We start from the raw sequence: 26,967 nt of genomic DNA on the forward strand, positions 1-26,967 counted from the left end.
GTAGCTTGAGTTCCTAATACAGTCTCTCTCTGATGCCGGGCATTGTTTAAATGCTGCCTGCTCGGTGTACTTACATCTGTAAACTGTGTGCTGAGTACCAATTTCCAAGCCGGAGAATTTGCCATCCTGTTTCAACTTCCTCCAGGTTTCACTCGAAATTCCTGCCGATGAAAGGGATCAGGAGTTAGATTATGCGTCAGAAACATGAGACCTTTACAGAAAATGCCACGAGAATGGGAAAAAGACACTTCAGGCTGGGGCAATGGGAAGGGATGTTTCACGGGTGAAGTGAAGAAGGCTTAGTAAGAAGTGTTGGATAATTTCCAAAGGACTCTCTGAAACCTGTATCATCTGACCTTCAGAACAGCCATGGAAGGCACCTCCGCCTCTCACAGAGGTCCCAATAACTTCCATGCAATAAATATTTATTAAGCCCCTACTATGTACCAGGTGCTGGTTTACCCATAATAGTCAAGGCCTCTGCTCCCATAGAGCTCAGGGTTGAAAGAGGCGAGATCAATAATAAAAACAAACAGGTGCTCAAGGTAACATAAGATAGTGAGCCGTGAAGAAAACCCATCAGGGTGACAGGTTAGAGCAGTGGTTCTCCAACTTTTTGAAGTCGGGGCACATTTAAAATCCTACAAATAATTGTAGGCGCACTATATACAAATTTCTGAGAAATATCTTATAATAATTAAGTCAAATATTAAGGGAAAAATATAAAATCCAAGCGTGCTTTTGTGGTAATTAAACAAAAGAAATATGACAAAATTAAATGTATTATGACATTAAAAAACATTTTTATGTTATATTTTTTGAGTTATGCTTTTTAGAATTCATACAAAAGAAGAGTAAAAAAATAAAAAAAATCCACAAAAAGTTATCTTTTTATATATATAGATACATTCTTAGTAAGATTTAGTATCACAAAGATTTAGTAAATTCGGCAGGTCCCGGTGCAATGTGTTAAGTTTTTTCATTCTTATGTTTATGAGAAACATGAGCCTGATGTGTTCTAGTGATTTCTTCAATGTTTGGGCATATATTTGAAAGGCAAACTCTCATTCCCTCATTAATTCATTGAAGAATTTCTCTCTTTTTACTCTTAATTGTGTTGAATGCAGAAAACCCCCACCATACATATTATTTTAACTTTACACCAAAGGATAGAAGAAACTTGCCTCCAGTCTTTCTGGGTAACAGGGGGGGGGGTAGTGTAAACAATCCAGCACCACAGCTTAACAGCCTTTTGCAAACTAATCAGGCCATTGAGATGGGGGGTTGGGCAGACTGTCAGCTTAGAGCCAATTCCCCACACCTCTGTCACCCCAAAATCTAAACTCCAAAAACCCTGTTGGTTTTTTTTAGTCCCCAACAGGGCACACATTTCACTGGAATACCATAGGGCACACCTGGAAATCTTCTAGGGCGCACCAGTGTGCCCTGGCACACACTTTGAGAACCACTGGGTTAGAGAGTGACCAAGGCTGGGATGGCTGCTCAGATGGTGACATTTGAGCTGAGAGCTGAAAGTGGTGTGATCTGTGGGAAGGCCATCTCAAGCAAAGGAAGTTACATTCAGCAGCTTTGAAGCAGGAATATGCTTGACATGTTCTACAGACAGAAAGGCTAGCCGAGGGAGAGACTGGTAAGGCACTCCATACACGAGTGTGCATGACCAGGCATCAAAAAAGAGGATCGAGGAGAAGGAGGAAACGACTCTCAGATTTGTTGAATATTTACAACAAGCCAGGCCTTGAGCCAAGTTCACGGTCACAGGCGGCAGGGCTGGGACTCCAACCAGGTTCTCTGGCTCTAAATCGTTTAGTTTTATACTAGACCATGCTGCCTGGCCCACACCCTGCCATCTGGAAGGCCAGCTTTGGTTCCCCCAAATGGAAACAGGGAAAAGAGAAGGAATAGTGATATTTGGAATCCTACATAGTATCCTTTTTACCTGCCGGCCGAAAATCACTTGAGTGATTTTCTATGAAGGGCATGTGTTGACTTGATTTTTAAAAATTGGAATTTCTCTAATGCTGGAGAAATAGCGTTTCCACTTCCTATTCTCGGTGGCCTCTGAGCTGGAGAGTCAGCTGATGGATTTTACACCCTGGGGTAAACGGAAACATGGCAGAGAGAATGTAATTATCAGATGTTACTGAAAAGGTGACTGAAAAAGAAAAAAATAAAACATATTTCATGCCTCCAGGAGATGAATCCAAATAGATCTTGATCTGTGTTACAAGGATATTGCAGTATAAGTTCTTTCCCCACCCTCCTCTAAGCGAGTTTGAATACTCTCTCTGTCACTGCTTTCACATGACCTCAAATTGCTTTAGAAAACTGTCATATTGAATTAGCCAAAGCAGATAGTAATTCAGAGAGGTGCCAATGTGGCATTATTGAAAATTGCTGGTTGGAAGGCTTCCTCGCAGCATTATTCAGGAACAATAACTCACTTTCATCACCATGTGTCGGGATGAGCAAATGATGAGCTTTGTGTGGTTTTTGAATTAAACTTTCTTAAAAGTCCATCGTAAAGATGAAAAGCGCACAGGGAATGGCTGCATTCATCAACAAGAGAACAGGGGAACGTGAGCACACCTGTGCGCCGGTCCCAACTCTATAGTCACTTGGCGTGAAATACACCAGACACACGGACCCTGTGATGTCCTAGCAGAGTAGCCAGGTTTCAGAAGATCCTTGACTTTGATATCAGGGGCAAGCTCAAAGTCCAGGGGAATAAGGAATAAATGGCAGAGACCTGTACAATAAAATAACTCTTCCTTGTGATATTAATAATAGATCATCTCCTCAGAGAAGCCTTCCAGACACCTTGCTTCATCACATCCCCTGTCATGTTACCTTCATACTTTTTTTTTTCTTTATAAGACTTAGAAATTTTTTATATCACCGGATTCACCTCATTATTTGCTTGGCTAAGTCTATCCCTCCCACTTCAGATCATAATCTCCATGAGAAGTAGGATCTAAACCATCTTCCTCTGCCCCTAGGAACAATACCTGGACCATAGTAGGCACTCAATTATTTATTGGAGAACTTTTGAATTCACAAAAATCTGATAATACCAGCACAGGGGCTATTCTGTAACAGTGTTGTTTGATCATCTGTAATAGGAAGGCCTGTAAAAGCTATAATCCAGGTGGTCACCACAAACCATTCATCCTTGGTTCTGCTGACCAGAGATGGGCTTTGTGTCTAATGGTTACTTGGCAGAGGGGTTATTCATAGTGGAATAGCTGTGTAGTTACTGTGGGTCTCTGTACCAATGTAAGCATGTTCCTTAGTCAGCTCAGGAAAAATGTTACACAAAACCATCAACAAAAGAAAAAGACATGGCCCTGGCTGGTTGGCTCAGTGGTAGAGCGTTGTCCTGGCATGCGGAAGTCCTGGGTTCGATTCCCAGCCAGGCCACACAGGAGAAGTGCCCATCTGCTTCTCCACCCCTCCCCCTCTCCTTCCTCTCTGTCTCTCTCTTCCCCTCCCACAGCCAAGGCTCCACTGGAGCAAAGATGGCCCGGGTGCTGAGGATGGCTCTATGGCCTCTGCCTCAGGCACTAGAGTGGCTCTGGTCGTAACAGAGTGACGCCCTGGATAGGCAGAGCATCGCCCCCTGGTGGGCGTGCCAGGTGGATCCCGGTCGGTCGCATGTGGGAGTCTGTCTGCCTCCCCGTTTCCAGCTTCAGAAAAATACAAAAAGAAAAAAAGAAAAGAAAGAAAAGAAAAAGACAACCTACTGAATGGGAGATTTTTGCAAATGATATACCAGATAAAGGGTTAATATCTAAAATATATAAGGAATTCCTATAACTAAACACCAAAAATCAAACAAACAACCCAATTAAAAAATGGGCAGAATATCTTAATAGACATTTCTCTAAAAAGGACATACAGATGGCCAACAGACATATGAAAAGATGTTTAACATCACTAATCATCTGGAAAATGCAAATCAATTGTAAATTGGTGTAGCCAATATGGAAAACAGTATGGGAATTCATCAAAAAAAAAAATCTAAAAATAGAGCTGCAAAACAAGCCAGCAATTCCACTGCTGGGTATTTATCCAAAAAAACAAACAAACTAATTTAAAAAGATATATGGCCCCTTATGTTCATTGCAACATTATTCAAAACAGCCAAAATATGGAAGCAACTTAGGTGTCCACTGATAGATGAATAGGTAAAGAAGAGGTGGTACACATATATAACAGAATATTATTCAGCAATTCAAGTGAATGGAATCTTGCTATCTGCAACAACATGGATGGACATAGAAGGTATTACGCTAAATTAAATAAGTCAGACAGAGAAAGATACTGTATGATCTCAGTTATATATGAACTCTAAAAGAATAAACAGAACAAAACAGAGACAGATCTACAGATACAGAGAACAAGCTGATGGTTGCCAAAGGGGAAATAGGAGATGGGTAAAATAGAAGAAGAACAACAACAGAAAATTTTAATAGGCTGGGGTAAGGAATAAAATATATATATAAGGCCCTGGCCAGTTGGCTCAGTGGATAGAGCATCAGCCCAGCATATGAACATCCTGGGTTCGATTCCTGGTCAGGGCACAAAGGAGAAGCAACCATCTGTTTCTCTCCCCTCCATCTCCCTTTTTATCCCTCTTCCCTTCCTGCAGCCAGTGGCTCAACTGGTTTGAGCATCAGCCCTGGCACTGAGGATATCTTATTGGAGTATGAGCCTCAGGCACTAAAAATAGCTTGGTTGATTCAAGCATCAACCCCAAAATGGGGTTGCCGGGTATATCCTGGTAAGCGTGTATACGGGAGTCTGTCTCACTATCTCTTCTAATTTAAAAAAAATTAATCAATTAATAAAATAATTTTTAATTGTTATTTATCTAATCCCTGAACACCTACTTCTTGAGTTACAATTAAATTCTTAGATGATTTCTGTGACCTATATCAAAAAGTCTAATATTTTCTTGCAACTTTTTATTTTGAAAATTGTATAAATCTAAGTCTCCAAAAATGGTGCAAGAATTGTATGATGAACACTCTGGATTGACCAACTATTAATATTCTGACACATTTGCTTTCCCTCTCCATGTACATACACCTATGGTATGTGTTTATGTATGCGGACACATAAGTCTATGTATCTGTGTGTATGTGTGCATATGTGTTATGCGCAAGTATGTATCTGTGTGTTTATATGGGTGTTATGTATACACATGATTATATGTGTATGTGTATTTTGGCTTAAGCTGTTTGAGAGTTAGTTTAGATATTGATATACTTCAACCCTAAATACTTCAGTACGAATCTACTAAGCCCAAGGTTAGTCCCCCATACTACAATTATCATACTCAGGAAATTTAAAATTCAAAATATACTATTTTATAATATAAAGTTAGCTTTCAAATTTCCTTCAGTGTGGCTAAGTGTCCTTTATAACTTATTGTGTCTCCAGGGTCCAATCAAGGATCATACATTATCTTTAACTCATTTCTCTTTAGTCTCCTTTTCACTCGAATGGCTCCCCTGACTTTGGGGGGGGAGGTTCTGTTTATTTTTGTTTGTGTGTGGTTTGTTTTGGTCCTTTATAACATTGAGATTTTTGTAGAGGCAGTTGTTTTACAGAATTCCCTTCATTTTAATTTGCCTGATTTTTTCTCTTAATTACACCTGCTTAAAAGCTCACATTCAAAGTACTTAACATGACTAATATAAAGTGGATGTAAAATAACTCAAATTTCCAAAAGGAACTTTTAGACCAAACTATCAAACCAATCAAGAATAAAACACTTCTGACATGGGTATCAGATACCACCTGAGACCTTTTCCAATTTTGCTACAATGCTCATAATGCAATTAGGTTAGTGCTTCCCACATATTAGTCACTCACGTACTCCATTCAGAATTTTACTGCATTCAAATTCTATCTGTATTAGCTTTTATACAATCTTTTACTTCAATTCAATTGATTTATTTAAATTTTTTCTTATCTTAAGAATTAATATTGATATTAGTGGTTTTGCTACACTTACTATATTTTTCTAATGCCTATGAAAATATACATAGTCTGGCCAGGCAATGGCACAGTGGATAGAGTGTCGGACTGGGATCCGGAGGACCCAGGTTTGAGACCCCGAGGTTGCTAGCTTGAGTGCGGGCTCATCTGGTTTGAGCAAAAGCTCACCAGGTTGGACCCAAGGTTGCTGGCTTGAGCAAGGGGTTACTCAGTCTGCTATAGCCCCACGGTCAAGGCACATATTTGAAAGCAATCAATGAACAACTAAGGTGTCACAATGAAAAACTAATGATTGATGCTTCTCATCTCTCTCTGTTCCTGTCTGTCTGTCCCTATCTATCCCTCTCTCTGACACTCTGTTAAAAAAAAAGTATACAAAAATATCAAAAAATATTTGTGCATATCTAAAACTACCTGCTAACCACAGTGGAGTACTTAGGGAAACTCTGAGTAGAGTGTGGTCAAATTGGTGTGTGTGTGTGTGTGTGTGTGTGTGTGTGGCACGCGCGCGCACGCGTGCGCATGTACATAGATGCAGAAAAGTCCTGCCCGCTCAAGAGCTAAGAAAACAAAGACTCAAAGGACAGATAAAGAGCTCCCCAAAGAAGAAAAAGCTAAAGGACTTCATGACCACCAAACCAGTCACACATGAAATGTTACAGTGTCTTCCTTAAGAAAAACAAAAGATTGAAGATATGAACAATAAAATGGCAATAATTACATATCTATGAACAATTGAATCTAAAAAAAAACAAAATAAATAAACAAATAGCAATAATTACATGTCTATCAACAATTGGATCTAAAAAAACCCCCACAAAATAAATAAACAAACAGGGCAGAAAGAGCCTCATAGATACAGAGAACATTTTGATGGTTGCCAGATGGAAGGGGGTTTGGGAGATGGGTAAAATGAGATGAAGGGATTGAAGATGTACAAATTAATTGTTACAGAATAGTCCAGGGGATGTAAAGCACAGCGTAGGGAATACAGTCAATAGTATTCTAATAACTATGGATGGTGTCCGATGGGTACGATATTTATTAGGATAATCACTTAACAAGTTATATAATGTCTAATCATTGAGGTGTACACCTGTAACTAATATATTGCAAGTCAACTGTAATCAAAAAATTAAAAAATGATTAATAAGAAAAAAAGAACTAAGGAAACAAAAAGGTGCCAAGCCTGGCAGGGCAAGCCGGGGACAACATCCAAACAAGTGACAAGATCTGCAGCTCCTGAGACAGAGCTTCTCTCTGCTGTACACCGATGTCAGATTGATGGCTTCTCCATTCATTTCCCAACCCCTTAACAGGCAAGATTGAAAACAAGGCTTAAAGAAAATGCTTCTTGGGCAAACTCTGACACTGATAGAGCCACTGTGTCCTCCAGAAGATCACTCTTGGTGGCTTGTGAAATATGCACATTAGATCTCAGGATTCCTGGTATTTCACATCCCTCTAGATGTCTCAGAAGGAAAATGAGGCTTAGAAACACCTACTGGGTTGTCCCAGGTCACACTGTCAGTCGGTGGCAAACCAGGAACGTCATCTATGATTTCAGATGTTCACACCAGTCCATTTCACTCCCCATGCTGAGGCCTGAGCTTACGTAATTACTTATATATAAAACCACCTATATATATAATATCATATACATATAAAAACCATATTTATACACACACACACATATATAACCACATAGATATATACACATATACACACACACATACATACATATAAATGTAAAACCACACCCGGCTTCTTGAATCGGTCCTAAACTCTCTTTCAAGCACAAATGTGTCTGGCCCCAAAGAGAAGATCTCTCTCCAAACTTCACTCCTGTCATCTTTGCTACTCACTGAACAGCCAGCCATCTTTCTCTGTGCTCCTGCATGTGTGAACTGTGAAGCCTGGGCCAGCCCACACTCGCATGCTTTTAGTAACTCTGTCCATCCAAAAGTTCTACCAATATATAGTCATAAAAAAAAAAAGTCAGATTTAGACCTCCAGATAATTATTCTAGGGCTGGACTTTCCGCTTCCTGCCCACCTAAGGTCAACCCCTATGGAATAGAAGGCTGGCTCAGGGATGGGTTGAGAACACCCCACACCTGTACTGGCAGCTGGTGGGTATCCAACCATTCATTGGCTTAGGATGTTCTCAGGGACTCTCCCTTCTCTTTCACCCCAACAACTAATTGGTTACTAAGTTCTGTGGCATCTGTCTCCTGAGCACCTCTCTCCATCTTTGCTTCTCCTTCCCAGCTGATATATCTTGGTGCAGACCCTCATTTTCCTCCCTGAGACTGTAATAAGATTTCCTTCCTGTACCCCTGTGCTCTGCCTGCCTGCCAAGTCTCCCTAATGACTCTCAAACGGTGGTCCAAGGACTCATGGAGGTCCCTAAAACACTTACAGGGGGTCCAGGAGGATGAGACAATGTCCATAATATTGTAGACACGATTTGACTATAGATATGATATAGACTATTCCCATTATATTATATCATAGTACAAAAGATATGAGTTGCCTTTTCTACTCTTATTGTACCATAAGTATACAGTGATTTCCCTGAGTCTTTGTGACATGGGATATCACAACAGAATGAATGCAGAAGCCGACGCGAGAATCGGACTATCTTCTATTAAGCCAGACACTAAAGAGATGTGCAAAAATGTCAAATAATGCCACTCTTCTCACTGAATTTTTGTTTTTAATATAAAAATGTGTTTTCATATTAACATGTAATGGGTTTATTGTGATTGTTAATGAATAAGTCAACATGTTTTAAATTTTGGTTTTAATTTCTAGGATGGCAAATATGAATAATATAACCCACACAAGCAAACGCTCTTTGGGATCCTCAGTAATTGAAGGTTTCTGACATCAGAAAATTTGAGAACCACCGCTTGAATTTTTTTCTTAAAGCGAACTCACTTTATCATGTTACTCCTCCATTTGTAAACATTAGCTATCCAGAGGACAAAGTCCCTAATATTTAGCAAGGCCCTCAAGGCTGTCCACTGCAGCTTTGTCTCTTCGCAAGGCTGTCCCCTGCCTTACAACATCACCAGCCACCCCAATCCCCCCATGCCCATCCAGCCATTCCCAGCAAAGGTTTCCTAAGCCAACAGCAGCGGTTCTGTATTGTGTTGACTTAGTTCCACTTGACCAGGTAAGGTGTCCTGGAATCCCACTCCCTGTGGGGGGCAGGTTAAGGCTGGCCACAATGAAATCTGCTGGAAATTTGGAAGCAGAAGCGAAACCTCAGCATCACATGTGAAAGGCAATGTGGCAGCTCCCACACATTGTCACTGATCGTCTAACTGACCTCATGGGTGAGAGCAGAGGTGGGCTCACATCTCGCCCAGCTCCTACCGGGACTTCCACCCTTGGTTTCTGAGTGTGTGTGTGTGTGTGTGTGTGTGCAGCTCCTGGGTCAAGGGCACCAGCGCCTTCCACAGGCACAGGTTTCTGTCTCTCCTCCCAGGTTCCAGGGTCCCCTTGCTTCCCGTCACTAGAGTCCTGCTTTCCCCGCTCTGAACCCTGCTGACCTCCAGCAATGCCAGGCCCACCACTAGCAGCAGAGGCGATGCCTTCTGCCAACCTCGTCATCAGCTCTCTGTCTGGGCCTTCTGCAGTGATGTTTCCCTGCTCCTCTACCTGTGCCCTGCCAGACCTCCACTCCATAAGGTCTGATCCGTACAGTAAACCCATTATTCCGTTACTCATAATGGCTCTGCTTCCTTGTTCGCTACCTAGTTCACACTAAGTCTCGAGGTATCTTCCCCATCCTAATGGAATATCAATTTTCCCTTTTCTAAATCAACCCAGGGTCTCAGAAGCCCTTCAAAACCATTCTCACCAACTCACAATCCAGGTGGATCTGACTCTTGTCTTCTCCGTGTCCCCACTGCAGCCAGCACACACCCGTAGCCCTCCACCTGCAATGCTATGGGCTGTTTTCCACAGATCTGTCTCTCCCTCTTAAGTCTGCAAGCTCTCTGAGATCAGAGGCAGGATCTCATGATCTATATCTCTGTATCCCCAGAGTCTGGATGGAACACGTGCTTGTTCAATGACCCGAGCACAGCAGAGGCAGAATCCATATGACACCGTGGATTTCTAAATGTCCAACATCGGGGAAGAGGATGAATGAGAAAGGATGGGGTTGAAAAAAATTCCATTTTTCTATGCTGCAGGATCTGCATAGAATTTAAAGGTTTTAAAATCTACTGGGCATACGATTTCCCAGGGAGCTTATTAAAGATGCAGATTCTTCGGGTCACAGATATTCTGTGACGATATGGATACTTCAGATTTTCTGATGTAGTTGGTTCAAGGTAGGGCCTAGAATTCCTCTATTTAACAAGACATGGCATTCTGATAAAGGGGGTTCTTAAAACACAGCTTATGAACCACTAGCGAAAAGAGTGTGTGGGAGAAGGGTTCGTGGGGCTACGAGGCTGCTCTGAAGCACTTGGCAGGAGGGAGGTAGGAAAGTAGGAAAGACTTGCTAAACATGCAGTTTCCTGGGAGCCACCTAAGTCTTCAGAATCAGAGGCGTTTTGAGAGTGGTGGGTGCCCAGTGGGGCTGAGAGATAGGAAACAACTCCTCTGGTTTAACTGCTTAGTCATAAAAACCTGGTGCAGAGGCATTAACTTCCTGTGTTCATCTAATCCTCTAAACTCACCCCCGAACCTTCCACCGGCAAAGCAAAGACCGGAGGGTGCCCCTAGAGGTAAGTGATGAAGATGCATAAGGAAAGGCCCTTCAGGGGACCACGTAAAAGGACCCTAAGGAGAAGAGCGGAAACTTTTGGAAAAACATCAAATTGACAAACTAGCAGCATTGATTTATAGAAAGGATAAAAAACTGGAAGGCAAGCAACTCTCTCTGCTCTTTCCAGAGTTTAACTGTCCCCATGGTGCCTATGGATTCCTCTCCTCGTGTTTCCCCCTGTAATCTAGATCAGCGCCACCCAATATGGTCACCGCTGGCACATGTGTCTACGGAGCACTTGAAATGTGGCTAGTGAGACTAAGGAGCTCAATGTTTAATTTTGTTCACGAATAATTCAAATTTAAATCTAATCACTAATACTCGATATCACTACCGGAAAATGTTTAGTTATCAGGGCAAAAACTTGGATATGTTAATCTGCTTTTGCAACTGTAAATTTTATAAATTCTAAATACAGGCCGAGTGTTGCTGATGAGAAGCCAGTGCCCAAGTGCAGTGTGCCTCGAGTATAAAATACACACTGGACTGCAAAGACTCAGTATGAGAAAAAAAAAAAACTCAGAAAATTTTATTTGGACTATATGTTAAAGTGGCAATCTTGGATACATTGGGTTAAGTCAAATATGTTATTAAAATTAATTTTATCTTTTTTGTTTTACATGTCTAATGTGGCTATTAGAAAAATTTAAATAACATAAGCAGCTAGCATTTTAATTCTATTGGAACGTTCTATTTAAGAATGTGTAGAGCCCTGGCCAGTTGGCTCAGCGGTAGAGCGTCGGCCTGGCGTGTGGGGGACCCGGGTTCGATTCCCGGCCCCCACAATATTTAAATTAAATTTAAATTATTTGCTCCAGTTTTGTAAAGCTGAACTGTTTAAATGAAAATTTTTAATTCTCTTCAGTTTTGCCTTTTGATAGGCATGTGAGTTACAAGTCTAGAGAAAGTTCAAATACATCTGACGGGTAAGTTAACTACTGAAGTGTGTTATTTAAAGTAATTTTTAAAAATATTTTTGACACGATGGGCAGAGATATATAGGTCATGCAAAATTCTGTGAGTTCTGTGAGAATCGGGTGTGCTTGTGGGCTTTTCTTTTAATCCTATGTACCTAAGTTTTTACATTTAGAAACAGTTTTACATTTAATTTAAACAAATTTAAAAATATTGCTTTTACATTTTAAAAAAATAAGAAGGGTTTCCCTAGACTGCCAGAAGGAACGGTGATTAAATAAACCCCCCCCCCTGACCATTAGCATTACATTCCTAATCTAGGACCCTGAATATCCATGCGGAATCCAAAAATGTTACCTCGCACTGGTCACAGTCATGCTCACACTTCCCACTCCACCCACAACTGAGTAGAGAGGTTTCTCTGTATTCTTTCTCTATTGTCAGTGCGCGCGCGCACACACACGCGTGCACAAAGGTAGAGAAAGAAACATGCATTGTTTTTGGGGGGTTTGTTTTAGTCATGTTGCACAGTTCCACATACAAAGAGGTTGAAGATGACTTAGAGACTTTGAGCTTGGAAAGCAAGCGGTAGCTTCCTAGGAACTCAAGAAATTGCCATTAATTTTTCTGGAAATGAGTTGACTCTTCCACTTTCAATAGGAAAAGTGAATCCAAATCTTGCCTGGTATTACTAAAGCTATTTCCTTCTGTCAGTTGAACACAATATGAATGTATATTTAGAAACACTACAGCACCAACCACTTAAAAAGAAAGCTGTGCGGAGCTTAACGCAGTCAAGTCGGGCTAGGCAGAAGAGAGTGACGCGTCTCGGAGGCCCATATTTCTCAGCACTGTTGTCCCAACATTTAGAAACACCCTGGCATAAAAACAACACTGTCAATTTTAGAAATTTTGTTCTCGTTCTTTAAAAAAAAAAAAAGAAAAACCAAAAAACAAGACTCAGCCCACGATTGAATACTGTCGATACATACTCTTCATTATACAACTGGCACGCCAACTGTTACCTAAGCGCTTCAGACTCTTCAAATCCCATACCCACACATTCTGAACTCATCTGCACCCAGATCTGAAGAAAGATGAATAGCATCTTGAGGAAATAGTGTCTCCATTCTCAAATGGCAAAAGCCATGGAGCAAACTCCTCGTAGTGTCTGAGGGATTTCTTAGATGGACATAAAGGAATCTGAATGCCGTTTTTGTTTTGTTTCGTTCTTTTTTTTTCAGAAAAATCACATATTTCTATGGCAACCTGCCCACTGAGGATTTAACATGAAAAGGTACCTCAGACGTCCTTTCCAATATTGAGGTTCTATGATTCTCTTATTAATAAAGTATTATTTTATTTTGTTAAACTTAAGTTAATTAGGTTTGGGTAGCCCAACTCAGTACCAGTTGCTTGCATGCTGGATAAATAGGAAACCATGCTGACTGTATTTATTTTACTATTGTTACATCTCCGTGGTGTGAGCTGGTAAAAAAGTGCTGGCTATTAGCACCTTGGTGATACACACACATGCGTGCGCGCACATGCACTTACACACACACACACACACACACACACGCAAACAATATGCTTAAATTATTTTTTCTTCATCTCAAGCCATGACTTCAGAAAATCCCCAACAGCTGAATGAATTGTTTTCCAAATGTTTGTTTATAAACTGGATGTTTTCATTCCATTCATTAGTGTTCATTCATTCATTTAACAAGTAGCTATTGAGTGATTTCTATGTGCCAGGCTGGTGGTGAACATCAGGTACAGTGGCATAAAAACAGGCACATCTTTGTTCAAAGATGTGCTTCACAAGGTGGCCAGGAGCTTCTGTAGCTGCAGATAGGGGGGACAGGACCCCAGACAGCAACAGGGGATGAGAGCTACAGCAACATCTGACACCTCAGTACTGTGGGCCCAGGTGGCTTGGGGTTTGGAAAAGAATGAACTAGACTCTGAGTCTCAGATCAGCCTCTGAGCAGAGGTGGTAAAATCTCTGCAGCGGGGCCCAAATCCATAACTGATGTGCTGTCCTTACATCAAAGCCTGACAGCATCTTTTAAACTTCTCAGGATCAAGTTCAATCAGGCAATACAACAAAATACATACAGATAGCACAGAATCAGAATAACACCAAGATTCACTATATTGTGACAAGCCTGGGTTATTTTTTTGTTTTTTTTTTTTGTTTTTTGCAAAATTAATGTTACACAGTGCTTTTAAACCAGGCCTGATGAAATAGGCTGGACACATAGTCTCCTCTCTGCTGTGTGAAAGCCAACATTCACCAAACTCAGCCCCTCAACTAGAAATAATTCAACTCTGCTAAGATCTGATCAATTTCCTTAAAAGCCTGCATGATCAAAACCAGTCCAGAATGGATAGAGATCAAAAGTGGGAAAATTATACAAATGTAGATGCAGATCTGGACGTGACCTAGACTAATACCTAGTCGGGCTGACTACTTCTCAGAGGATCCTCTCTGCTCCCAGAGGAGCAATCAGCACACACTGCACAGAGGTTGTGTGCACCTTTCTCCGTCATCCTGGACCCATGCTGAAGCAATCAATAACTCCTCACCGGATCTCTGACATACAGACTTCCAAAATGGAACATCAAGCTCCTTCTGATGTTTTTAACAGAAGGAAGGGGAAAAACTACTCCTACACTTCTCTTCCTCCATCTATTGTTGAAATTAAAAAGGCAGGTAAGCACATTCAGGTATCTTTGTGTGACTCAAATAAGGCTTGGGGCTTTACTGTGTGCCTGGCTCTGTCACAGCATGTAGGGTCTACTGATAATTCTAATGCATTTCTGGTTCTTTGCAAGGTTCATAGTCCAAAGGTTCCTCAGAGCAAGGTGTATAGGATAAGAAATATTATAACTATCAGGCAGAAAACCAGGACTCAGATAGCTTAAGGGACCCTCACCTGTGGCCATGCAGCTAATGGCAGAATTCTATTCAAAATCAGGAATTCCAATTGTAGGTCTTATTTTTATATAAATACAAGCTTTGAAACCTGGGACTCCACTCTCTGCAGGAGGCTGAATAGAGTCTGTGTTTTGTTTTTAGTTGAATTACTTCTACCATTAAATATCAGGAGCTTTCATATGAAAATCTGGCATTTCTGATTTTATTTTGGAAAACCCCACGGTCTGACCTGTCCTGGTGCAGGCAACAGAAAGATAGGGCACTGTAGCTCACTTCTTCGTGGATCTGTAATAACCCAAATACGATCAAAGACCTCCTCCCTCTCCCTCTATGAGCTCACGCTCAGCTACACAGAACTCTAATAGGCCATGCTGTTCCCTCTTCCATGCCTGCGCTCAGATGACTTCCCTCTCCTGGGACGTCTCTATCTGCCTTGCCAGTTTGGTGGGTCTATGTGATCAGTCTTCCAGGATTCAGTTCAAACGTCCCGGGCTCCCTGAAGTCAATTCCGGTATCTCTGGGAAAACGAACCAGGCTTTGTTTGAGGCTCTTGACTATTTCCTGGTGCTTGTAATATTGAATCTCTTTCCACACCATGTGTGCATATTCAATGCTGGGCACAAGGCAAGCAATAGATAATATGTGATAATTCCTAAAAACAAAGACTGAAATAGTATTTCTCATGTGCCAGACACTGTTCAAAGCACCTTATACTTATAAACTCATTTAAGCCTCACAGCTACCTATTAATATACCCATTTTACATGGAGAAAACTGGGGTCTATTAAAGGTTGGGAAATTTTCCCAGAGTCCCTCACTCAGCTATTGAATGGTAGAAGAGAAACTAGAACTGAGTCTGGCTATCTCTGGATAGACGGGTGGATGGTTGGTGGATGGACGGTTAGACGGAAGGGAGGGAGAGAAGAAGGGAGAGAGAGAGAAGAGGGAGGGACAGATAAAGTGTCAGGAATAGGCAATGGCAAACCAAACAGAGAGAGATGTGAAGGAGCACTTTCCACTGTAGACACTTCAAGTCTTGTGGTGAGGTGGGCCAGTGCTCTGTGTTGGTTGACGTTAACAACAGACTCTCGGGGCGGGGTGAAGGGGAAGCACCTCTTTGTGCTGTCGGATGGTTTCTGTGCTGTGAGTATTCTTACCATTCCTGATTTCAAGCTACCAACACGATGTCACCAAATGCAGTGTGGGAGAGAAAACATGAACAATTGCCTGTACTAACCGGTACTACCCCACCAGCTTTACCACATGAGGGCATTGTACACGCCAAGGAAAATGACAGATGACGTAACAGGCTGGAGCGGGTGATAAAGGTCCTATTAAACTGCAATAAGGATGGGATCCTCCTCTATGCAACCAGGGGTAATTCACAAGTTGTGAACAGGGAACATGGGCATGGTTTGTGGTTATAGAGGTGTTGGACAGAGGATGGACACACAGTCAGAATCTTAGAAACCCTTACTTCTCTCTCCTATGTCTTTAAGGAGTAATAGTATTGCTGCAAGGTTCCATTTCCTTCCTATTCTGTCCCTTTAACTGTCAGGCATTTTCCCCTCCAATTCCCTACTGCATCCCCTTATCCTAGGCTCCCAGACATGCTCCAGGTGTCACAGGCCCTCAGGATTGCAGTGTCCGCCCACCACTGGAGGATCTTCGGCATCTAAGGGCTGGGAGGCCTAAGCAAAGAAGTGGGTCAGAACCAGCTTAAGCAGAGTATAAATAAAACCATGCCAGACGCATCTTTAACATTACAGACCGTGGAGCTGGAATGAATGGGTTTTAGGAACCATTGAGCTTCCAATCATCTTCTTCCTGGGGAAGTGGAGTAGAGGGCAGTCAACCAGCCCCCACGCCACCAAGCTGGTTAGAACCAAGGCTGGAATTAGAACTGGGTCACCTGGTTCCTAAATACTCTACATGTACATAAAGACAGTGTTTTCTGAGATGTTGCCTTTCCTCTGCAAAGTCAAAGGCTTTCTTAAAAGAATTCTTTGCTTGTGCTAAGCAGGTTCCACTTCACCAATCAGAACAGACAGAAACACGGTGATATCCGGGAGCAGGGACATCCTGTCATCCTCCACCAACAAAAGACAGTATGAGCCATCTGTTTACGAAACACTGCATGGCCCCAGTACCCTCATGATCACTGAAGGATTTATTGTCCAGTTCAAGAAGTTTCTTGATCCTGGTCTTTTCCCCTGGGTTTCCATCCACCTGCCTGTACCGAAGCCATTTCCTGATAAATAGGAAATGGGCAGGGAGAAAAAGTAAACCTTTAAAGGCCATCGTGGCAGCTCTACTTTGAACAAATAAATCACTAGAGGGAAAGTTAAAACTTTTGGCTGAAATGCAGGGTAGTCTGATCATTCAAACCTACTTCAGGTATAATTGGACAAGGCTACAGGGCATCTGGCCAAAGGAGGGAGAAGGGACCATTGGAAACTGAAATACAGGCCGGCGTTCACCCAGCCGGAGGCCAGAGCCTTCTGTTCTGATGAAGCCCATTTTCCAGTTCTTACGAAGGATGCCCACAGCCTGGCTGTGGCCCTGACATCTGACCCTCTTGTCAGCTAAAGCTATTCTTCACCTCTGGTGTCAGTATCCACAACCATAATCCGAGAAAACTAATTCTTTTTAGGCCAGAGAAGTGAAAACTGGTCGGGGAGAAAGATCTACCTGAGAGCAACAAGCTACTACGAGGACCTATGTTACAATATTCCCAGGCCCATCCCGATTCACACCTGCTGCCCCAGGGTAACAAGTAAGATCCCTTTCATTCTCAAAAGTACTTCCGTTGGAGATAGTACATTAAACAGTCACCCTAGCCTTTCATTCTCAAAAGTACTTCCGTTGGAGATAGTACATTAAACAGTCACCCTAGCCTTTCATTCTCAAAAGTACTCCCATTGGAGACAGCAAGTTATACAGTCACCCTAGCCCAGGGTCCTTAGGGTCACAGACCTCCAAGGCATCCATCAATAGGATTCCAGGGATCCATGAACTCAAATGGAAAACGGTCCCAAATTTGTTCCTAACACTGAGCGACAATTTAGCATTTCATTTTATTATAAGTACAGGCCGCAAACCTCAAATGCCATAGCAGTACTGATGATTCTGTCAACAACATAAATCAAGTATTTTCCTACCAGGACAATATAAATCAAAGCATATATAGCTGTTACTAGTATGGCTGCAGGAATCTCATAGCAGCTTTTATGATCATCCCGCCTTCAAAGTAATGGCAGCCATTAGTCCCGCCATTAGATCTGGTTACAAAGACATAGGTAGGTCATAATGTTTTATATATATATATATGGCCTGACCAGGCAGTGGTGCAGTGGATAGAGTGTCGGACTGGGATGCAGAGGACCCAGGTTCAGACCCTGAGGTTGCCAGCTCGAGCGTAGGCTCATCTGGCATAAGCAAAAAAGCTCACCAGCTTGAACGTAAGGTTGCTGGCTCAAGCAAGGGGTTACTTGGTGTGCTGAAGGCCCACGGTCAAGGCACATATGAGAAAGCAATCAATTAACAGCTAAGGTGTCACAACGAAAAACTGATGATTGATGCTTCTCATCTCCGTTCCTGTCTGTCTGTCCCTATCTATCCCTCTCTCTGACTCTCTCTCTGTCCCTGTAAAACAAATATATATATATATAACTATTTCAATAAAATTTGAACTATAATCATATGTATTATATTTTATGTATTTAAACACATCATTCTGGAGTCCCTAAGCTTGTCACACCACCAAAGGGCACCAAGACATTAATAGGACTAACAGCCCTTGACCTGGCAGTTGAGAAGCCACATCAACAAGGGACAGGGGACTAGAAGAAGAGACTGTGTCCTCTAGCTGAGGAGCTAGCCAGCCTTTGAGTCATCTAGAGCATGAGGAATTATTTAAGTATGTTATTTGTCCTTACATACCTTTTCTTATTTATCACTCCTATTAGCTTTCTTTATCTTCTTTTATTTTTATGCCTTTCTCTTTCTTATCCTTTAGCTTCAGCTTTCTCTCAAATGTCTCTTCATCTTCCTAGGCTAATTGCTGGGTTCCCTTCCTCTGGGTGGTTTGTGTTCCCTGATGGCCTGCCTCTCTTACCCCCTCCCCCTTTTCCCTAACTCTCACCTCCAGCTGCTTCTCTGTTGCCTCTCTGGGCCCTCATGACATGGCTGGCTATCAGCCACCCCTGTCTCATGAGTTTTATAGCAGATACTTTGGGCACCAAGAGTTTATACTATCCCTTCCATCAGGGAAGGGGATTACTTTTGTCTCTAGAAGGTGTTTTTGAGAAGTAACTAAGAAACAGACTGACCACCCAAATAAACACCTATGAAACACCGCATGGCAGATGGTCACATAGCTTTGCAAACTCAACTTTGAATAATAGCAGTTGTAGAAAGGATGGAAAAGATTTCTTCTTGATAATCCCTGATGACCAGACATGTGGGAATGGTCAGCAGACTGGGCCAGGATTCTTCTCAGGGCATAAATTCCAGTCTACTAATAGAGGAAAGTATATTGCTTAGTCACTGCAAAGAGGAGAGCCCTCCGTAGCAAGCCTCAAGGAATCTTTTTCTAAACTAATGCAGAACTGAGGTTAGAAGACTAGAGAAAAAGCCAGTGTGACTACATGACCTTTGTGTTTTAGCTTTGGACAAATATATAAGTACCTTCTCCCTGCCCTCACTAGGGGAAATATTGTCCTGAAACAGCCGTCTCTCCCAACCAGGTACTGAATACTTACATGCAGACTGAAAATTCTATCAATCACCTAAGAAAAGAAGGAAGGAAGGAAGGAAGGAAGGAAGGAAGGAAGGAAGGAAGGAAGGGAGGAAGGAAGGGGGAAGGACAGAAGGAAGGAAGAAGGAAGGGGGAAGGAAGGGGGAAGGAAGGAAGGAAGGAAGGAAGGAAGGAAGGAAGGAAGGAAGGAAGGAGGAAGGAAGGAAGGAAGGGGGGAAGGAAGGAAGGAAGGAAGGAAGGGAGGAAGGAAGGAAGGAAGGAAGGAAGGAAGGAAGGAAGGAAGGAAGGGGGGAAGGAAGGAAGGAAGGAAGGAAGGGAGGAAGGAAGGAAGGAAGGAAGGAAGGGAGGAAGGAAGGGGGAAGGACAGAAGGAAGGAAGAAGGAAGGGGGAAGGAAGGGGGAAGGAAGGAAGGAAGGAAGGAAGGAAGGAAGGAAGGAAGGAAGGAAGGAAGGAGGAAGGAAGGAAGGAAGGGGGGAAGGAAGGAAGGAAGGAAGGAAGGGAGGAAGGAAGGAAGGAAGGAAGGAAGGAAGGAAGGAAGGAAGGAAGGAAGGAAAAAAGGAAAAAATAAGCCAATCTTTCTTTGAAGAATACTTAGATTTGTCGAGTGTTTCTCCATATGTGAGAATGACTCAGAATTTTTTATTTTTTATATTTGTTTCCATTTTATTTATAATAAAGGCACAAGCCTTTTATAAAAACTGAAAAGTAACGACACTTGCATTACACTATACCAGTGGTCGGCAAACCGTGGCTCGCAAGCCACATGCTGCTCTTTGGCCCCTTGAGTGTGGCTCTTCCACTAAATACCATGTGCGGGCGCAAAGGCCAGCTTAGGAGTACCCTAATTAAGTTAATTACAATGTACCTACCTATATAGATTAAGTTTAAAAAATTTGGCTTTCAAAAGAAATTTCAATCGTTGTATTGATATTTGGCTCTGTTGACTAATGAGTTTGCCGACCACTGGACTATACTGTTAACCTAAAAAGCAGCTCTGAAAGTGTAGGATAAAATGAGAACATAAGTTTCATAAACTTTATTGATTCCTCTTAAAGAAAAAATGTACTTATCAGTGTGTTTTAAAAAAAAAAGATGTATTCAATTATTCGTATTAAATGAATTATAGGGCTCTTATTGTTAACTTTTTCCCTTTGAGGAAATATAAATAGTACGTTCCAAGCCTTTAAGCTATTGAAAAGATTGCAGATGTCATTCTCATACAAAAGGAGCATTTCATGTGTTGTGTTGTGATGTTTAATTCACTAAGTTTTTATAAAGCATATACAGCTGTTACTAGTATGTTAGATATAAGAGCTTCCATTCTGTCTCTCAACACTTGCAGAATAAAGCTTGCAGAACAAAGTGCCAATCTGCAGATAAAATACTAAATTTAATTCTCTTATGTTATTCAAATATAAATATAAAGACATTATATATTTATTTAAAATAAAATATATGAGGGGAAAGCCTCTCAGGTTCCACTTGGTCCTCTTTTTATTTTCTTTGCTAACATCTTCTTCAAATTCCATAGAACCTTATTATTGGCTTTTTTTTTTTTTTTGGTTGTTGTTGTTATTAAAAATAGGTCAAGTTCAGATGCTCTGGTTCTTGATTTTTTTTTCATTTTTAAATATCTAACCAAAACTGAGAATTTTAATTCATAATATGTATTGCATACAGACTTATTCATTGTGTTCTGTATAAAAAAAGGTTTTTTTTTCCATAATCTTTTTCCCAGAGCATGTTGCCTAATAGTAATTGTTATTATAATAGTCAATAAACTAATATATATATATACATAATATGTACATACATATATAATTGAAGGTAAATATTTTCCCAAAGAATTGCCACAGCAGCAGTGTTGTGTGGGCCCAACACACAGAAGTTAAATAAGTAGAGGGGATGTGGCCCCATAAACAGGTTGAGGCTACAGCTAACTTCATCTCACCCCTGGAAAAGCTAGAAATTGTGAACCAGAATGCACGCCTGGGTGCAAAAAAGATTTTCTTGCTGTGATAGAACATTTCTTTTAGCTTTTGCCATACCTGACTTCAATGCTCCATCTTTGATTTCTCTAACACTACTGTCATCCAAATAAACCAGTATCTCTACCTTCCGAAGGTTACCCTTCTGGGATGATCTGATGTCTAATGGTTCTTCTTGAAGAGTGGGACAGCTGAGCGTATCTTCTTCTACCTGTGTAAAAGCAACGTTCATCTCTAGTGAGTTCTCTAGAGTGAATGCTTCCCTGAGACAACAGGATGCTGGCATTCACTTCAGCCATCCCAACACAGATGGCAGACTGAGGTGGTGGAATGGAGGGACAGGGAGAGAGCATCCCTCAGCGCAGCTGTTCATGGCCATTTCTGTCGCCCCAAAGCCCTGATCAGCCACGCCCATCTCCCCGACCCGACCCCACGCCTCTTCACCAGCACTGGTCCCTCTCCCTCACCTTTTCCTCCTCCACCCCTAGTGGCTGGTGAGTCTCTGCATCTCTGCCCCGGCTTGTCACAGCATCAGGGATGAAAGTCCTGTTCCAGGTAACATAAATGCATCAGTGTCCACTATCTGCCTGTAATTCTTAACCCCCACCAGGTGATTCTGAGAAACCAGCTTTTCTGTTTACTCCAGCTGACTGTTGGCATGTCCCCAGGGGGAGGACATCTTGGTAATCTAGCTACATAGGAAAGGCAGGGGATGTTCTGAGAAACCAGATTTTGGTTCTACAAGAATGCTAGGGCTCTACGGAACCCTAAGCTCCTGCAGAAAGTCCCCTTTGTAAATGGGCTCAGTGGGTGAGAAAATGGCAAAGAACTATTTTTCCCCTTCCTGAGCCCCAAGTATCTTTTGCTACAGATTCACATCAGCCCAAAGTTTAACGCAAGGGTCAGAAATCCAGAAGAAATAATAACAGATCATTTCATTGGATTCAAAAGGATTTTTCCCTTTGATGTACTACATTTTCTCTCATTTTCAACAATAATTCAGAGTGGAGCAGGACAGATATATTCAACTTGACAGAAGAACTTTGGTAAAATGGTTGAGAATCCATTTAATTTTTATTTAGAATCATCTGAAAAGGTTATGTGCTTAGTTGATTTTTGCTGATTTGGAGACTTATAAATATTCTGCTGCAATCTTTTGCAAAACAGGCAATTTGTGGTAGTTTGTCCATTATATGATGGTAGTTTTTTCTGGTTATGCTGATTGAGGCATTTGTGAAAAAATCAGCAAAATGATCTATTTTTTAACAAACACTTTCCCTAATTAATTTTTTCCTAATTAAATTTAAGATACTGAGAAACAGCTGCAGTGAACGTAATGTATTTTATGCACACAGTTGATGTTGACCAGGGTCAGAAGACAGTGGTTCCAGCACCAGTTACGCTTACGAACACACTGAGCGCCTTGACCCCATCACTGAGTCTCCTCCCTGCCCCTGGATTGGGAGCGGCGACAGCTGAGACCCCTTTAGCTCTAATACTCTGTGATTCCTTCACTTAGAAACTCATTTGCAGAATACAGTGTCTGCAGTTTGTGACCAGAGAGCAAATCTCTCCTCACACTGGGATCCCTCTTTCCATTTCTCCTCACGTTTCAAAGGGGAATGTCTACCAAAAGGTCTAGAAAAGAAGTTCAATGTCAGCAGCCCTAAATCTGCTTCCGATACTAGGATCCCATTCTACCAAGATGCACCCCAACAGACACTGAAGGGGGCGAGATGTACCATCAGTCTCCCCAGTGCCCCAGTCACAGGGGCTCACAGGCCAGGGCTGGCACTTATAATATGCCCCCTGGGTTTGGAGGAATGAGCTGGAGGCCTCACCCACACTTCCTTGTGGACAAAGGGTCTTCAGTACCAGTTAGGGCAGGGAGTGTGGCTCACACCTCAGGTTCCCTGCTCACCAGAGGAACCAGCCCACCACTTACTGGCTGAGTGACTATGAGCAAATAGTTTCTCCACGGCTTAGTTATCTCACCAACAAAATGGGAAAAATAACTATCTTTCACGCTGTTGTGAGGATTCAAACGAAAACAACACACATATACAATATCTACAATAACGCTCAGCACAGAGTAAGCACTCAATAAAGGCAAGCGTTGGTTATTATTACCACCTGTCTCCCCAGATTAGTTTAGCCACCTGAGAAAACCACCTTGGTGTGGATTTAAGGTCTTCCTTCAATAGTTCTCAAAGGACCTGTTCCAACCCGTTTCTACACAGAAAGAAAAGTGATCTGAGCACAAATCCAGGTGATAAGCATCTGGGTTGGGGGTGGGGTTGGGGTTGAGGGTGGGGGTGGGTGGGGACAGGGGGGAGGGAACGGACCCCGGGGCATCAGAAGATAAATCTTACAGAGTGAGGGACTCACTTCCGGGGTCCTACCTCGAGAATCCAGGTGATTCCGAAGAAGCCAAGGCTCTGTCCCTGATGCCTGGCCTGGGAGGGTGTGGCCTTCGTGCCCAGGAGCCGCACCGGAGCCCGGAGCCCGGAGCCCGTGCGGAGGGAATCCCCGTTCCCGCTCCTCGGGGCTCTGAAGCTTGCCTAGAGGTGACAGGGAACTCGCTGCTCCAGGGGTGTCCCGGGATGGGAGGAGCCAGCTGGGAGCTCCTCCCCGGAGCCCTTGGGAGTAGACTACTCTTTTGATAGGGTTTGGCCAGGGCGTGCGGCCCCCGAAAGGGGACTGCGTTGGGCTGTGCTTTCTCCCAGTTGGTACAGGAGAGCAGGAGACCTCTACAGGGCAACCGCAGAGACGGCTGTGCCCCTAGATGCCTGCACGTGTGAGGTTTGACCAGGGAGAGACGGAGGTTTGTACATGGCTCCGGGTCCACGTAACCTCCAAATTCCCTATAGGCGCACTAGGAACCGAAAACGGAACTCAGCCAGCGGCGCCGCTTGGAAAGGGGCGTGCACCAACTCAAGCAGAGAAGGTTAAACGGGGTGCGTTCAGGCCTTTGGCTGCCCAGTATGTTTCCCACCAGGATAACTGGGACCCGGGGATGCTTCCCCCCCCTTTTGCAACAGCAGTCTAGGCCCCCTCCCGCAAATGCCTTTCCATCCCAGATATCTGGGGTGCAAAGGAGCACAGAGCCACGCCTTCTGGCGTCTGGAACGACCAGAAGGATCTACCTCGGGGCTGCAAAGTGGACAGCCCACCTCCGCACTAGGTCTGCAGGGTCTTCCCTCCCCCGATGCCCACACCCCAGCGCCCTGCACGCCCTGCACGCTCCGCAGCTCTGCGCTCCCGAGCTGCAAGGGGCTCCCCCACTCCTTCGCTCCGCCCAGGTGCGATTTGCGGAGGGGTAGGGGGGGGGGGAAGGTGGCTCCCACTGCAGCCTCCGCCCCTGCACTCTCCGCCAACCCGTTTGGACCCCTGTCTACTCCTCTGGCTCTGGGGACTGTCCCCACATCCCGCATATACGTCTCCCCTGGGGGTAGGAATCCCCTTCCCACCCTAGGGCTATGGAGACGTCCTTAACTCCAGAGAACCCCTCAGGGAAGGTGGGCGTGGGTCTACCGACTGGGCTGAGGAGACAGAACGGTGTAGAAGCCGGTGCCTGAAAAAGGAGGAGACTCAGGTCCTCTTAGATCCAGAAAAAGCATCTCTGGCCCATGATCTAAACCACTCAGTCACCGCCCAAGACACCAACGCATTCAGAATCTGGCCGGGAGGTTTGTTAATCCTGGGCAGGGATAGCGCCCCATTCCAGTCACCCGAAAGAAGGCTACCTTCCCCAGGTCCCCGGGGCCCCCGCATTCCAGGGCTCCATTTCCTCTCTCTGCGCCTCCCCAGGTACCCAGCCCCTCCCCCAGCTGTATTAACACACCGGAGCCCGCACCCTCCCTCCGGATTCAAATCCCTTTTCCTCCCTCACAGATGCCTGCTCGGGACTGGCCCCTTGCCCACGTTAGCAGAGCCTCTTGGTCCTCCCTCAGTCAGATTTACCCTGACACTCAGCTTCTTCCCTACCCCCACCAGCAACCTTTTCCCTCCCCAAACCACTTACTTCACCCGCCCGGATCTGCACCTGCCGGTCCCAGGGCGCACAGCCGCAAGCCCCTCCAAGGGTTTCATTACCGAGTTGGGGGTGGCCTTACGCAAGGACAGACCGACTCCCGCCGCGCAGGACAAAGCCCTAGGGTGGCCGCAGACTTCCCCCACTTCCCACCTCTCCTACTCCACCATCTCGGCTCCTAAACTGCCCCTACAGGCAGGATGAGCACTGCTAGGTCCCAAACCCTCGCCTCTCTCTAGCGGGAGCTGCAGGGAGTGAAAAGTCGACTGACAAGAACACAGAGAGAAATGGGTAGATGTAAAAGGCAAGGGAGGGGTGCTGGGGGAAGGGCGCACGCCAAAAGTAGACGTGCAACTTGCACGGCACGGGGTGAGCACCGCGCGGAGAGGGGGGTGCACAAAAGTTTGCAGACTATTGCGTGGCAGCTGGCTGCACGCGAGCAGAGAGGGTCGACTCCCCCTCGCCAAGGGAAGCAGAGGTTTTGGACAAGGCTCGAAAGTGGTGTTCGAGTTCTCGTCTAGTTATTCCCGGAGGAACGGCCTAGGCACCCAGGCGGAAAGACCGTACCGCGCTTTGCAAAAAGCAACAGGCGGCCGCACCTTACCTTGCGCCAGTCCCGGGCTGGGGTGGCTGCTCCATCCTCGTGGCTCGGGGAGGCGGCGTGGGGCGCGCGTGCCTTGGGGTGTGGGCGCTGTCGGAGCTGCAGCGGTCGCTCTACCGCCGCCGGCTGGAGCCGGGCTGCCCACCCCGGGCTGGGCGGGCTGGTTCCCCCGCCGCGGCCGCGGCGTTGGTGCGCGGAGGCTGGAGCGCCGGACGCGGGCGGGCGGGCGGTGCGTGGCTCCGCTGGCGTCCTCCTGCGCCTCCAGCGAGCGCCGGAGCGGCCCCGGGCGGCCGTGCAGGGCACGGCTGGGCTCCGGCTGCTGCGGCGGCGGCGGCCGCTGCAGACCCTGCGCCGGGCCCGGGAGCCTCGCAGGAGGAAGAGACAAAGACGGGAGGGAGGCGAAGCGCCGCTTGTCCAGATGCAAACGGCTCAGTCACTACGGGGGAATCGCCTCCAAACCTGGGCTGGGAGGAGGGAGGAGTGACGAGGAGGCTGGGCACTGGAGAAGCAGCAGGGAACGAACGTGACGGAGCCCTGCCACAGCCTCGCCGGCGCTGCCCTCTCACCTCCCGGGTGGGGGTCCGGAGCGCAGAGAGAGGGCGGGAGCTGAGCGTTTGCGGCGGGAGCAGAGCTGGGGTGGGAGCCTCAGCACCCTCGGCCGCCCTCGCCTGCCTTCCTCACACCCCCTTGCATAGCTCCCCTCTCAGGCTGCTATGGCCCCATTCTTTCTCCTGTTTTCCTAACTACTGAGATCAGAGCTAAATTAAGCTGGTAGAGAAGCATAAGGTGGTGGTGATGGGTTGATTGTCCTCTAAGGGGGGCGGGGGGAGGAGAATGCTTAAAATCTATTTATCTATTTGACAAATGATTGTCGACCAGGTGCCAAGTATTGCCCTGGGTTATTTGAGGGGG

General features: G+C 44.5%; 1 protein-coding gene across 4 annotated transcripts in view; it reads right to left on the reverse strand.

Annotated features, from left to right (window-relative positions):
* LRRC3B (leucine rich repeat containing 3B) overlaps positions 1 to 26,558 on the reverse strand; it is a 92,998-nt gene extending 66,440 nt beyond the window's left edge. For 2 of the 4 annotated variants that reach the window (XM_066244819.1, XM_066244820.1), the window contains exons 1-2: positions 26,059 to 26,558; positions 75 to 161 (exon numbers count right to left, since the gene is read on the reverse strand). The gene's annotated coding sequence lies outside the window, so the exon portion shown is untranslated. Of the gene's footprint in view, positions 1 to 74; positions 162 to 1,960; positions 2,075 to 23,823; positions 24,132 to 26,058 lie in introns of those variants that run through there. The other 2 variants (XM_066244821.1, XM_066244822.1) reach the window with 2 other exon arrangements.
* Positions 26,559 to 26,967: the final 409 nt, after the last annotated feature.

Source organism: Saccopteryx bilineata, chromosome 10, assembly GCF_036850765.1.
Source record: "Saccopteryx bilineata isolate mSacBil1 chromosome 10, mSacBil1_pri_phased_curated, whole genome shotgun sequence".
In the NCBI taxonomy this organism is placed as follows: Eukaryota; Metazoa; Chordata; class Mammalia; order Chiroptera; family Emballonuridae; genus Saccopteryx; species Saccopteryx bilineata.